This window comes from Elephas maximus, chromosome 10, assembly GCF_024166365.1.
Source record: "Elephas maximus indicus isolate mEleMax1 chromosome 10, mEleMax1 primary haplotype, whole genome shotgun sequence".
In the NCBI taxonomy this organism is placed as follows: Eukaryota; Metazoa; Chordata; class Mammalia; order Proboscidea; family Elephantidae; genus Elephas; species Elephas maximus.
Window position 1 is genome coordinate 105,402,959 of NC_064828.1, and position 11,475 is coordinate 105,414,433.

At 39.9% G+C, this 11,475-nt stretch overlaps 1 protein-coding gene across 5 annotated transcripts in view; it reads right to left on the reverse strand.

Annotated features, from left to right (window-relative positions):
* TC2N (tandem C2 domains, nuclear) overlaps positions 1–10,147 on the reverse strand; it is a 47,715-nt gene extending 37,568 nt beyond the window's left edge. The window contains exons 1-2 of one of the 5 annotated variants that reach the window (XM_049897971.1): positions 10,089–10,147; positions 2,409–2,630 (exon numbers count right to left, since the gene is read on the reverse strand). The gene's annotated coding sequence lies outside the window, so the exon portion shown is untranslated. Of the gene's footprint in view, positions 1–2,408; positions 2,631–9,192; positions 9,352–9,413; positions 9,678–9,709; positions 9,801–10,088 lie in introns of those variants that run through there. The other 4 variants (XM_049897969.1, XM_049897968.1, XM_049897970.1 and 1 more) reach the window with 4 other exon arrangements.
* Between the last annotated feature and the right edge of the window lie 1,328 nt (positions 10,148–11,475).

The window sequence follows — 11,475 nt, forward strand, 5'->3', positions numbered from 1 at the left end:
GCATTTTGGGGAGGCCATTATTCTGCCTACCATGGATATTATATACTTAATTTCCTTTTCTTTAAGTAGTTGCCCTGTATATTTTAAAGCACATACTTAAGATGTCAATATCTAAAGTTAATTTTTTTCCTCCTCTTGTACAATAGGATTAAAGACTTTAACTCCACGTACATGCCATCCCATGTGTGATTTATACATATTACCATTGCATGTATTTTAATTCTATCTTGTTTTAAAGGCGCAAGGCATTATTGTAATTGTTTTTGTAAAGTTGGTGTTCATTTAGATATACACACATATTCACCAATTACTTTTCACTTCATTCCTTCTGGAAACCCTAGTGGTGTAGTAGTTAAGAGCTACAGCTGCTAACCTAAAGGCAGGCAGTTCAAACCCACCAGGCACTCCTTGGAAACCCTATGGGGCAGTTCTACTCTGTCCTACAGGGTCACTAAGAGTCACAAAAGACTGGACGGCAACGGGTGGGTTTTCATTCCTTCTTACACCTCAGACCTTCCACGTGAGATCACTTTCTTTTTGTCCGTATCCTTCATCATTTACTTTAGTGATGGTATAATTGTAGAAAACCCTCTCAGTTATTGTTGGTCTGATCATGTCCCTTATTTTGTCCTTTTTTTATGGAAAATTTCAAACATATACACAAGCAGAGAGCACATAAAATAAACCCGCATGGACCTAGCTTCAATAATTATCAACTCATGGCCAATCTTGTTTTCTTGATATACCCCCATTGTTAGACAATTTTGAAGAAAATTCAGGATATCATATCATTTTATCTGTGAATATCTCAGAACATTATCTTTAAAAGACAAGGACTCTCTTTTTTAGTGCAACCACAATACCATCATCACACTTGCAGAAAATCAGTAATTTAGTATCATCAAATACTCTGTCTTTATTTACATTTCTCTAGTTTTCCTACAATTTTTTTTTTTTAACAGCTCATTTGTTTGACTAGGGTAAAACAGGTTTAAATATCTCTTAAATCTGTTTTAATTAACAGGTTTTTCGGAAAATATTTTGATACTAAACCAAGTCTTTTGTCCCATAGAGTTTATCATAGACTGGATTTTGCTGTTTGCATCCCCGTGGTGTCATTTAGCATATTCCTCTGTCCTTTGTTTTCAGTAAAATGATGGCTAGATCCATAACTTGATCAAATTCAGATTTTCAAGTTTGATTTTTGGCAAGATTACTCTATATGTGGTACATACATAACATTCAGTTCCTTTATTTTTATATTAGCAGCCATTGATGATCATGCATTATTCTCATTCTTAAAAGATATTTCCTTTAATTATAGAATTCTAAATTACAAGTTATTTTCTTCAGGACAAAAAAAAATCGTATCCTACTGTTTTCTGTCTCATCATCAGCTGTCAATATAACCACTGTATCTTTGAAGAAAATCTGTCTTTTTATCTAGTCCATAGAGTTACTTTTATGATTTTCTCATTGTCTCTGATTTTCTTCATCTAACTATAATGTTTCTACGTGCGCCCCCTTTTTCTTGCTTGAGATTCTCTGAGATTCCTGAATCTGTCAATTGGTCTTTCCTTAGTACTGAAAATTTCTTAGCCTTTATGTCTTTAAATAAATCTTTATATCTTTAAATATTGCTTTTGTTTTATTCTCTATCTCTTCTTTCAGGAACTCCAATTTGTAAAACTTTCTCACTATAACCTCTTGCTCTGATCACTCTAACTCCTATGTATCTAAGACTCTTTTATATTTTCTGTTTCTGTCTATGACCTGTATCCTGAATGATTTACTCTGATCTATCTTTTGGCTCATTAATTCTCTCTTTTTTTTGGGGGGGGGGTATGCCTAATTGTCTAACCTATGGTTAAACTCAACAAAAGAGTTTTTAGTTTTTATTACTGCATTTTTTTATTACTAACAATTACATTATAATTCTTTTTTGAACCAATGCTTTTTTCAACTAGCTGTGTCACTCTTCAGACTCCTACTCTCTACAAATATTTTCCAACATGCCTTTTATTTACTTAAACATTGCTCAGTATAGTTATTTTAATAACCTATGGCGGATAATTCTAATACCTAAAGCCTTTCTAGGTTTATTTCTAATTGTCTATTGTTTCTGCTGATTCTTGCTTAGGATGTCTGATTTCCTTATGCACTTGGTTATCTCTGACAATAAATTACTAACAGACCTTGAAACTTAACTGTCACGACTTTTTTGAAGCCAAAGATGAAAGTATACTCCTCCAGAGAATATCTGCATTTGTTTACCGGATCATTTTAAATATACCCTTTTACAAATAATCCAATTACAAAATGGGCAAAGAATTTTAAGAGACCTGTGTCCAAAGAAGAAAGAGTAAATACAAATCAAAACCACAATGAGATACTTCATGCCCACTAACCAGTTGGCATGGAGTCAATTCCAACTCATGGTGACCCCATGCGTGTCAAAGTAGAACTGTGCTCCATAGGGTTTTCAATGGTTGATTTTTTGGAAGTAGATCACCAGGCCTTTCTTCTGATGTGCCGCTGGGTAGACTCAAACCTCCAACCTTTTGGTTAGCAGCCAAGTGCATTAACCATTTTTGCACCACCAACAGACTCCTTCATGCCAACTAGGATGGCTATAATCAAAAAGACAGAGACAAGTGTTGGTAAGGATGTGGAGAAACTGGAACCCTTATACAATGCTGGTAAAAATGTAAAAAGTGCATCCACTTTGGAATAGTTTGCAGTTCCTCGCAAAGTTAAACACAGTTACCATGTAACCTAGGAATTTCACCCCTAGGTATATGCCCAAGAGAAATGAAAACATATGTCCACATAAAAACCTGTACACAAATGTTCATAAAAGTATTATTCGTAACAGCCAAAAAGTGGAAACAACTCAAATGTCCATCAACCAATAAAGGGAAAAACAAAATGCAATATATCCATACACCAGAATATTATGTTGCCTTGATACATGCTATAACATGAACCTTGAAAACATTATGCTAAGTAAAAGAATTCAGTCACAAACTACTACATATTGTATGATTCCATTTATTTGAAATGTCCAGAACAGGCAGAGCCATAGAGACAGAAAGTAGATTAGTATTTGCCAGGGTCTGGGGGTAAGAGAGAAATGGGAAGTGATCGTTAATGAGTAAAAGGTTTCTTTCTGGAGTGATGAAAATGTTTTGAATAGTGGTGACAGTTGCACAGCTTTGCAAATATACTGAAATGTGGCTAAAGCCATCAGCTGCTAACCAAAAGGTCGGTGGTTTGAACCCACCAGCTATTCTGCAGGAGAAAGATGTGGCAGTCTGCTTCTGTAGAGATTTACAGCCTTAGAAACCCTATAGGGTCGCTATGAGTCGGAACTGATTTGATGGTTTGGTTTGGTGAATTTTATAAAAGGCATATAAATTATATCTAATAAAATGAAAAAACAAACTGACATCTTGAAGTTGTTTGAGACTACCAAGGTGGACTTCCCCATATGGTCTGTTTGGTGGTTACAACTTCCCAAGAACAGGCTTTTTTTCCCTTTGTCTGATTTGGCATCAAGGCAATTTTTCTTGCAGACCTGAGAAGGCAGTTAGTTTTCAGCCTCATCATGACATCACAGCCCTTTGGGATCCCAGAAAGTCTCCTGTTAGTTTACTTTGAATGAGCCCTGGGCTGACTTCCATCTATCTCTCTTTCTCATCCTGCAAGTCCAATAAAATCATAGCTCAAGTTCCCCTGCTTTAGCAAATACCCTCAGGGAAAATAAAACTTAGGGAGGGCTCCTTTAGCCTCTCGGATTTTCAGCTGTCTCTTTGATTTTGGCATAATTCCTAACTATCTTTTCAAATTTTTTTTAAAAGACAGCACTCTTAGCTGTTCTTATTGCAAAGGTTTTTCCAAATACCTTGTCTTACTACATTCTCAAAATGAAAATCCTATATTTACTTTTCAAGTTAAAATTAACTCTAGCAATTTAGGACAAGACCTGTAGAAACTAAATAGAGTCTGATACAGTCTATGTTAGAGTAGCTTCCGTGTTAGTTTATGACCTCAGGTGATAATAGTGATATTTAAGAATTAAGTATATATGAGACTGACTTGATTTGCAAACTTTTACTTAAAGCACAAGGCAAAATAATAATAATAAAATTTTTTTTTAAAGAATTAAATAACAATTAAAGTTCACCTTAAAAATGTTTAAATTGAACATTAATTTGAGGGGGAGTCTAGCTTTAAAAGAAACACAGGCAGGAGACTTGTTCTATCAGGTATCACAGTTCTTTACACAGCTAAAGTAAATAAGATTGCATGCAGAGATACACAAACCAAAGAAAGAATACTCAGAAACATACCTACACATATACAGAAGCCTGACATACGATACACACTAATACATCACTGCGAGAAAGAACAGAATATTCAATAAATGATGCTGGGAAAAATTGATTACTCATATGGAAAAAAATAAAATTGGACCTCCACTTCACTCCACAGAAAAATCACTTCCACATGGATTAAGGACATAAATATGAGAGGCAACATTTTAAAACTATTAGAAGAAAATATCAGACTATAACTTTATGGCCTCGAGGAAAGATTTGTTAAATAAGAGTCCAAAAGCAGAGACTGTAAGAGAAAAGGCTGACATATCCTACTACATTAAAATATAGGATGTGTTCATCAAAAGACTCTGTAAAGTAAAAAGGGAAGCTACACACTGGGAAAAGATATTTGCCACACACAGAACTGACAAAGGATTAATATCTAGAATATATAAAGAACTTCTAGAAATCAATTTTAAAAAGACAAAAAATAAAAAATAGGCAAGAAACAACATTTCATAGAAGAACTATGAGAGGTTCAACTTCATCAGTGATTAAGAAAATATAAATAAAACCCCTAGGGAGTACCATTTCACCCATCAGATTGTCAAAAAGAAAAATTTCAGGTAACTACCAATATTGTTGAGAAGGGGGACAAAGGGAACAATTACACGCTGCTTGTGAGAGAATAAACTGGTACAACCACTTTATAAAACAATTCAGTATTATCTATCAAAACCAAACAACCACAGCTCCACACCTAGGTAAATAAAAAAAAAAAAAAAAAGGTAAATAGCCTAGAGAAATTCTTGTACATGGGCACAGAGAGCCGTGTATTAGAACGGTTAAAGCAAATCTATTTTAATGGCAAAAAGAAATATTTAATTAAAAAAAAGACTGGAAATATCTCAAATATCCACCAACTGAAGGATGAGTAAATAGTGGTAAAGTCATACAATGGAATGATACACAGCAATTAAAAGTAAATAAATTCTAACACATCAATATGGAATACATAAAATATATAACACATGTAATGGTATGCAAAAACAGAAAGTCATAGAAATCATGTCGTATAATTCCATTTGTAAAGTATTCCAAAGTAGGCAAAACAAAAGAATACATACATATTTAGTAAAACTATACAGAAAATAAAGAAGAGTTGAAAGAGAACAGTATAATCATGAAAAATACACCTGGGAGCTTCAAAAATATGAATAATGTATTATTTCTTAAGCATGATATGGGTACATGGTTTTTAATTTTATTTGTACTCTTTAAATCTGTTGATTTGTCAAAGTACTATTCTGTACCAAAGAAATAATTTCTCATTTAAAAATTAAATAATTTTTAATCACTTAATAAATGGTTGCGGTAGAAAATACAAAAAACTATATGAAGAAAATAAAAATCCCTCTACTCTAAGATAACTACAGTATATTTAAAGGAGGTAAATATACTTAAGTGGTGTGTTTTCTTCCGCTGTCTTTAATCTTTTTTTTTTTTTACAGCTTTATTGCGGTATAACCTACATACAATAAATTGCACGTATTTAAAATGTACAATTAAATGAGTCTGACATTTTACCGATATGCCTTGATAAAAGTATCATCATAATCAAGAAAATGAATATATTCATTATGCCCAAAAGTCTCCTCATGCCCCTTTTTAATCCATCTCTCCTTACCTTCCCTTAACCTTACCCCCAGGCAACAACTGATCTGCCTCCTGTCACTTCAGACTAGTTTGCATTTTCTGGAATTCCGTTGGGTGTATATATATATGTGTGTCAGGGCACAGTTTATGTATACATTTCTCTTCAATCAATTCTCAGAAAAAGTTTTCCAAGTGACTGCACCAATTTACACTTCCACCAGCACAGTATGAGAGCACCAGTTGCTCCACGTCCAATATACTCATCAACACTTGTCAGCCTTTTCCATTTTAGCCATTCTTTTTCATATTCCTAAGAAAATACGCATAAAACTATTTGTCTGAACTCTAGAACAATAAAAAAAAATTAAAACTTTCAATGAAGATATAAGTGAAACTCATTAAAAAAAAAAAAAAAAAAAAAACCCACTGCTGTCAAGTCAATTCCAACTCATAGCAGCCCTACAAGACAGAGTAGAGCTGCCCCACGGAGTTAAAGAAGTGCCTCAAGTCTATTCCAACTCATAGCAGCCCTACAAGACAGAGTAGAGCTGCCCCATGGAGTTAAAGGAGTGCCTCAAGTCAATTCCAACTCATAGCAGCCCTACAAGACAGAGTAGAGCTGCCCCATGGAGTTCAAGGAGTGCCTGGTGGATCCGAACTGCCGACCTTTTGGTTAGCAGCTATAGCACTTAACTACTACACCACCAGGGTTTCCATGAAACTCATTAGAATTACAAAACAATAACCTAAGCGAAGGCCCTAGCTAATGTATACCTAGTAGACTCTGATTTAGTAAAAATACCTGATTTCTATATAAAAATTTTAAGAGTCATCAAGGTATTCATGAAAGAGTCACATAACTTAAAAGCAAGTTAGGAGTATCAGAGTACTGGAACACTGGTGAAAAACAGCCCAACGTTGTTTATACTTGTGATTTTAACACTGATGACAACACCTGAACCTAACAAACCAAAATACTACTAAAATACCCCATAATTTGGATGGGGGGGATATTAAATACTTTATTATGAATGTCGTTGTTGTTGCTGGGTGCCGTCTGTCCAGTTAATTCTGACTCATAGCAAGCCCATGTGACCAAGTAGAACTGTCCCATATGGTTTCCTAGGCTGTTTTTTTAAATCTTTACGGGAGTAGATCGCCACGTCTTTTCTCCTGAGGAGCCGATAGTGGGTTCCAAACACCCACCTTTTGGTTAGCAGCTGGGCACTTAACCGTTGCACCACCAGGGCTCTTTTATTATAAATAGCTCTATTCAGTATACTCAGTTACTTGTTCTCAGCTTTTGAGACTTAACCAGGAGAGAAAAACAAAGCTGTGACATGCATTTTAACTTAAAGTTGTGTTTGTTAGTTATGTTAGCAGAGAATAAGCCATAGGCCTATGTTCTTTCCCCTCTAACTACCACTCTGCTACTTCATATCTTTGACTTCTCAAAAACAGTAGGCTAGCCTCACTATTTTTACTTCTTCATCTTCTATTCACTCCTCGAATTCATCCATATTTGGCTTCCATCCTTACCGTTTACTGAAACTATTTTTGCCGAGGTCAATTATGCCCACCTAACTACCAAAAGCCAATAGACACTTACTAGTGCCTTTCTTTCTAAACCCTCTGACACATCTGACTCCAAGGCAGATTTCTCATTAAAACTCTTTTGTCTCCTGGCTTTTATGACATCACTGTCTCCTATTTTTCTCCTTTTTTCATGAATACAACTCGTCAGACTCTTCGGCTGTCACATCCACCCATCACTTAAATGCTGTCACTTGCCATCTGTAGTCTTCCTCTCCTTATTCTATACTTGATTTCTTTCACTCTCACAAGATTAACCCAAAAACCACACCCGCTGCCATTGAGTTGATTCCAACTCACTGCAACCCCACAGAACAGGTGAGGACTGCCCCATAGGGTTTCCAAGGTGTGGCTGGTGGATTTGAACTGCCCACCTTTTTGTTAACAGCTGAGCTCTTAACCACGGTGCCACCAGGGCTCCCTCACAAGATTAACTACTACAAATTCATTGATGCTTCCAACATCTATAACTCTATCTTCACTAAAATGCCACACCAATATATCTAACTGCCATCTAGACTGCTCTGCCAGATGTCCTATGGGAATCTCAAATTCATCTTCTCTCAGCCTGAATTAATTTCTCAATTTGTTAATTTTATTCATGAATACACAATTACAATTCAAATGGAGCCAACAGAATACAAAAGATAATTTTTTTTCTTGAAGGTTTAAATAAAAAAAAGTAAATTTTTCTTGAGGCTTTCCCCCCAGGTATGAGGGTAGCTCATATTCATTAGCAAAAACTACGAAACACAAAAAGATGAAGGAAAAAAAAAAAACAAAGACAAAAAACTCAAATCCCACCTCTCAAAGGCAAGGAGTATTAACATATCCTTCCAGAAAAAGCAGTCTTTCACCATGATAAAGTTACATATCAAAACATTAAATTGGTCAATAGGGGGTTTCTTGGTTAATTCTTAATAATTTCCAGGCTACTTTTTAGATTATTAATCAGGAAAAACACAACTCTATTAACGGCCTACCTGTAGTGAAAATCAATATTCTGAAATGTAAAAGCCATCCTTTCACATGCTGTGTTTTAAATATTCTCAAAGGAATCAATGTTTTTGCTTAAGCATCTATCTTGTTTATACCTGGACGCCTGTCCGTGTACAATATACCCCACAATTCACCTGTAGTATTTTCATATGTTTGAAAGAAGCTACAGCAAAGAAAAACAAAAAACGTAGAAGCCAAACGTAGCTTGGTAGATAATTTGGGTTTTACAAAAGAATATAGGAAAGTGATATTTTAATATTTCTTCAAAGATTCAAAAAGTTTCAGAAACATCACAGATAAAAGACCCTGGTTAAGCGCTCGGCTCATAACCAAAAGATCAGAGATTTGAACCCGCAGCGGCTCCGCGGGAGAAAGGCCTGGCGATCTTTTCCTGTAAAGACCACAGCCTAGGAACCCCACGGGGCAATTCTACTCTGTCACACGGGGTCGCTAAGAGCCGTAACGGAGTCCTCGGCAAACAACAACAGGTTTTCCTCCCCCCAAAGCCCAGAGCCCACCTGGGCCGCCCTCGGGAGCGCTAGCCCGGGGCAGAAGGGGGCGCGCGGCCGTCCCCGCGGGGCAGGGTCTCCCCTCGGGGGTCCCCCTGAGCGGACAGGCGCACCTGGGCGGGCGGGGGCCGGCCTCGCCCACTGTCCGCGGCTCCTCAGGCCGAGTCACCGCCCCCCAGGCCCCGACGACCGCGGCTGTCGGGGGGCGCCGACCGCCCTCAGGGCTCCCGCGAGGCGGGCCCCGCTGAGAAGACTGGAGAACAGCTCCCGGCCCCCAACCGTGGCGACAATTTAGAAAATAAAAAAAAGAAAAGTTAATGGCAAGGAGACAAACCTGCCCCCGCAAAACGCCGCTGCACAGGCAGCCCCGCGAGGCGGGCGTGAGGCGCTCCTCTGAGGCGCGGGCCGCCGGCCCTCCCCGCGCGCGCCCTCACACACCTCCCCACACAAACGCCCCAGGCCCCGAAGCCGGGGGGCGACGGCAGCGGCGTCCCCGCGAGGCGCCCCGAGCCGCGCCGGCCCCTCCCCTCCGGAGCCCCGCGGCCACCTGCGGGGTGACCTCACGTGAAGCGCGGGGCGCCCCCGCCGCACACCCCGCTGAGGCAACCCCGCGCAGCCGCGACCAGTTACCTGGTGTAGGGAGTGGGCGCCCGGCCGTCGCCCCCGGCGGGAATCACCTCTCTGGTCACCTAGCGCGGCTGCTGCCAGAGGCCCCACCCCCTGCCCCTGCCTCGGACACGCCCCGCCCCCGGGCACGCCCCGCCTTCCCCGGTCCGCCCCGCCTCCCGGAGTCCAACCTTCCCTCCCCCCGGTCCGCCCCGCCCCCGGTCCGCCCCGCCTTCCCCAGGTCCGCCCCGCCTTCCCCGGGTCCGCCCCGCCTCCCAGGTCTGCCCCGCCTCCCGGAGTCCAACCTTCCCTCCCCCCGGAGCCGCCCCGCCCCTCGGTCCGTGCCCGCCCTCCCCAAGTCACGCCAGAAGCTGCTGAAAGTAGTTCCGTCTTTGAAATCCACCTTTAAGTTTCCTTCAGTTCCTCTCCCGAGGTGAAACCTCCTTTCCTGCCCTTGCCCAGTTCATCCCTTCTCCACATCTAAACCAAGGATCCCATGAGTGTCTGGGGAGTCCGGGGTGCGTGAGTTACGCAGGCCCACAGCTCCGGAAGGACTGTCTGGACTGGTCAGGTGCCCCAGATAATTATGTAAATATCCTGGAGACCTGAAGCTGAGAAGAAAGGAAACATCGCGAATGACAGAATCTAGTTTCAAAAAGATCTCAATAGACTGAGAGGATTGGCCACATCTACTAGATGAACTTAATCAGGGATGTAAATTATAGAACTAATTTCTTGTGCACTAACTATAAAAAAAAAAAATGTTTGGTAAAATGCTTGGCCTTTTACAAATTGTAGTTTATTTAATGTTTACAGCGACCCAGTGAGGGTACGCACTGCCGTCGAGTCGATTCCGACTCATAGCGACCCTATAGAACAGAGTAGAACTTCCCCATAGAGTTTCCAAGGAGGGCCTGGAGGATTTGAACTGCCGAACTATTGATTAGCACCTGTAGCACTTAAGTGCTACACCACTAGAGATAGGGTTTTTTTTTTTTTAACATTTTATTGTGTTTTAGGTGAAAGTTTATACAGCAAATTAGTTTCCCATTCAACAATTTATAAACAAATTGTTCCATGACATTGGTTGCTACCTCTGAAATGTGTCAGCTCTTCTCTTTTCCACCCTGCCTTCCCCATTTCCATCCATCCAGTTTCCCTGCCCCTCTTTGCCTTCTCATCTTGGCTTTTGGGCGATGTTGGCCCTTGGGTCTCCCGTAGGTAGTTGATTGTTCTAAGGAGCACATTCCTCACAGGTGTTACTGTTTATTTTATAGGCCAATCTATTATTTGGTTCAAAGTTGACCTCCAGGGTGGTGGCTTCAGTTCCAGATAAAAAGAGAGTCTCAGGGTAATAGTCTCGAGGGTGCTTCCAGTCTCTATCAGTCCAGTAAGCCTGATCTTTTTTATGAATTATTATGAATTTTAACAATTTGAGTTTGTTCTACAGTTTTATCCCATTCTAACTGGGACTTTCTATTGTGTCCCTGGTCAGAGTGTTGGTAGTGGTAGCCGGGCACCATCTAGCTCTTCTGGTCTCAGGCTAGAGTAGAGTTGTTTTTACCTAAACTTCATTACTCGAGGTCCATTGAAATTGCCATCTCTTCTATGAACCCTTGACTTGTTCTAGACAGAGCTCTGATGGTTACAAGTAACAGAAACCCACTCAAATTAGCTCAAGTAAAAGGCATACCATCAGCTGCCACTGGGATGATTCCAACTCATGGCAACCCCATGTGTGCCAGAGTAGAACAGTGCTCCATAGGGTTTTCAACAGCTGGTTTTTTTTT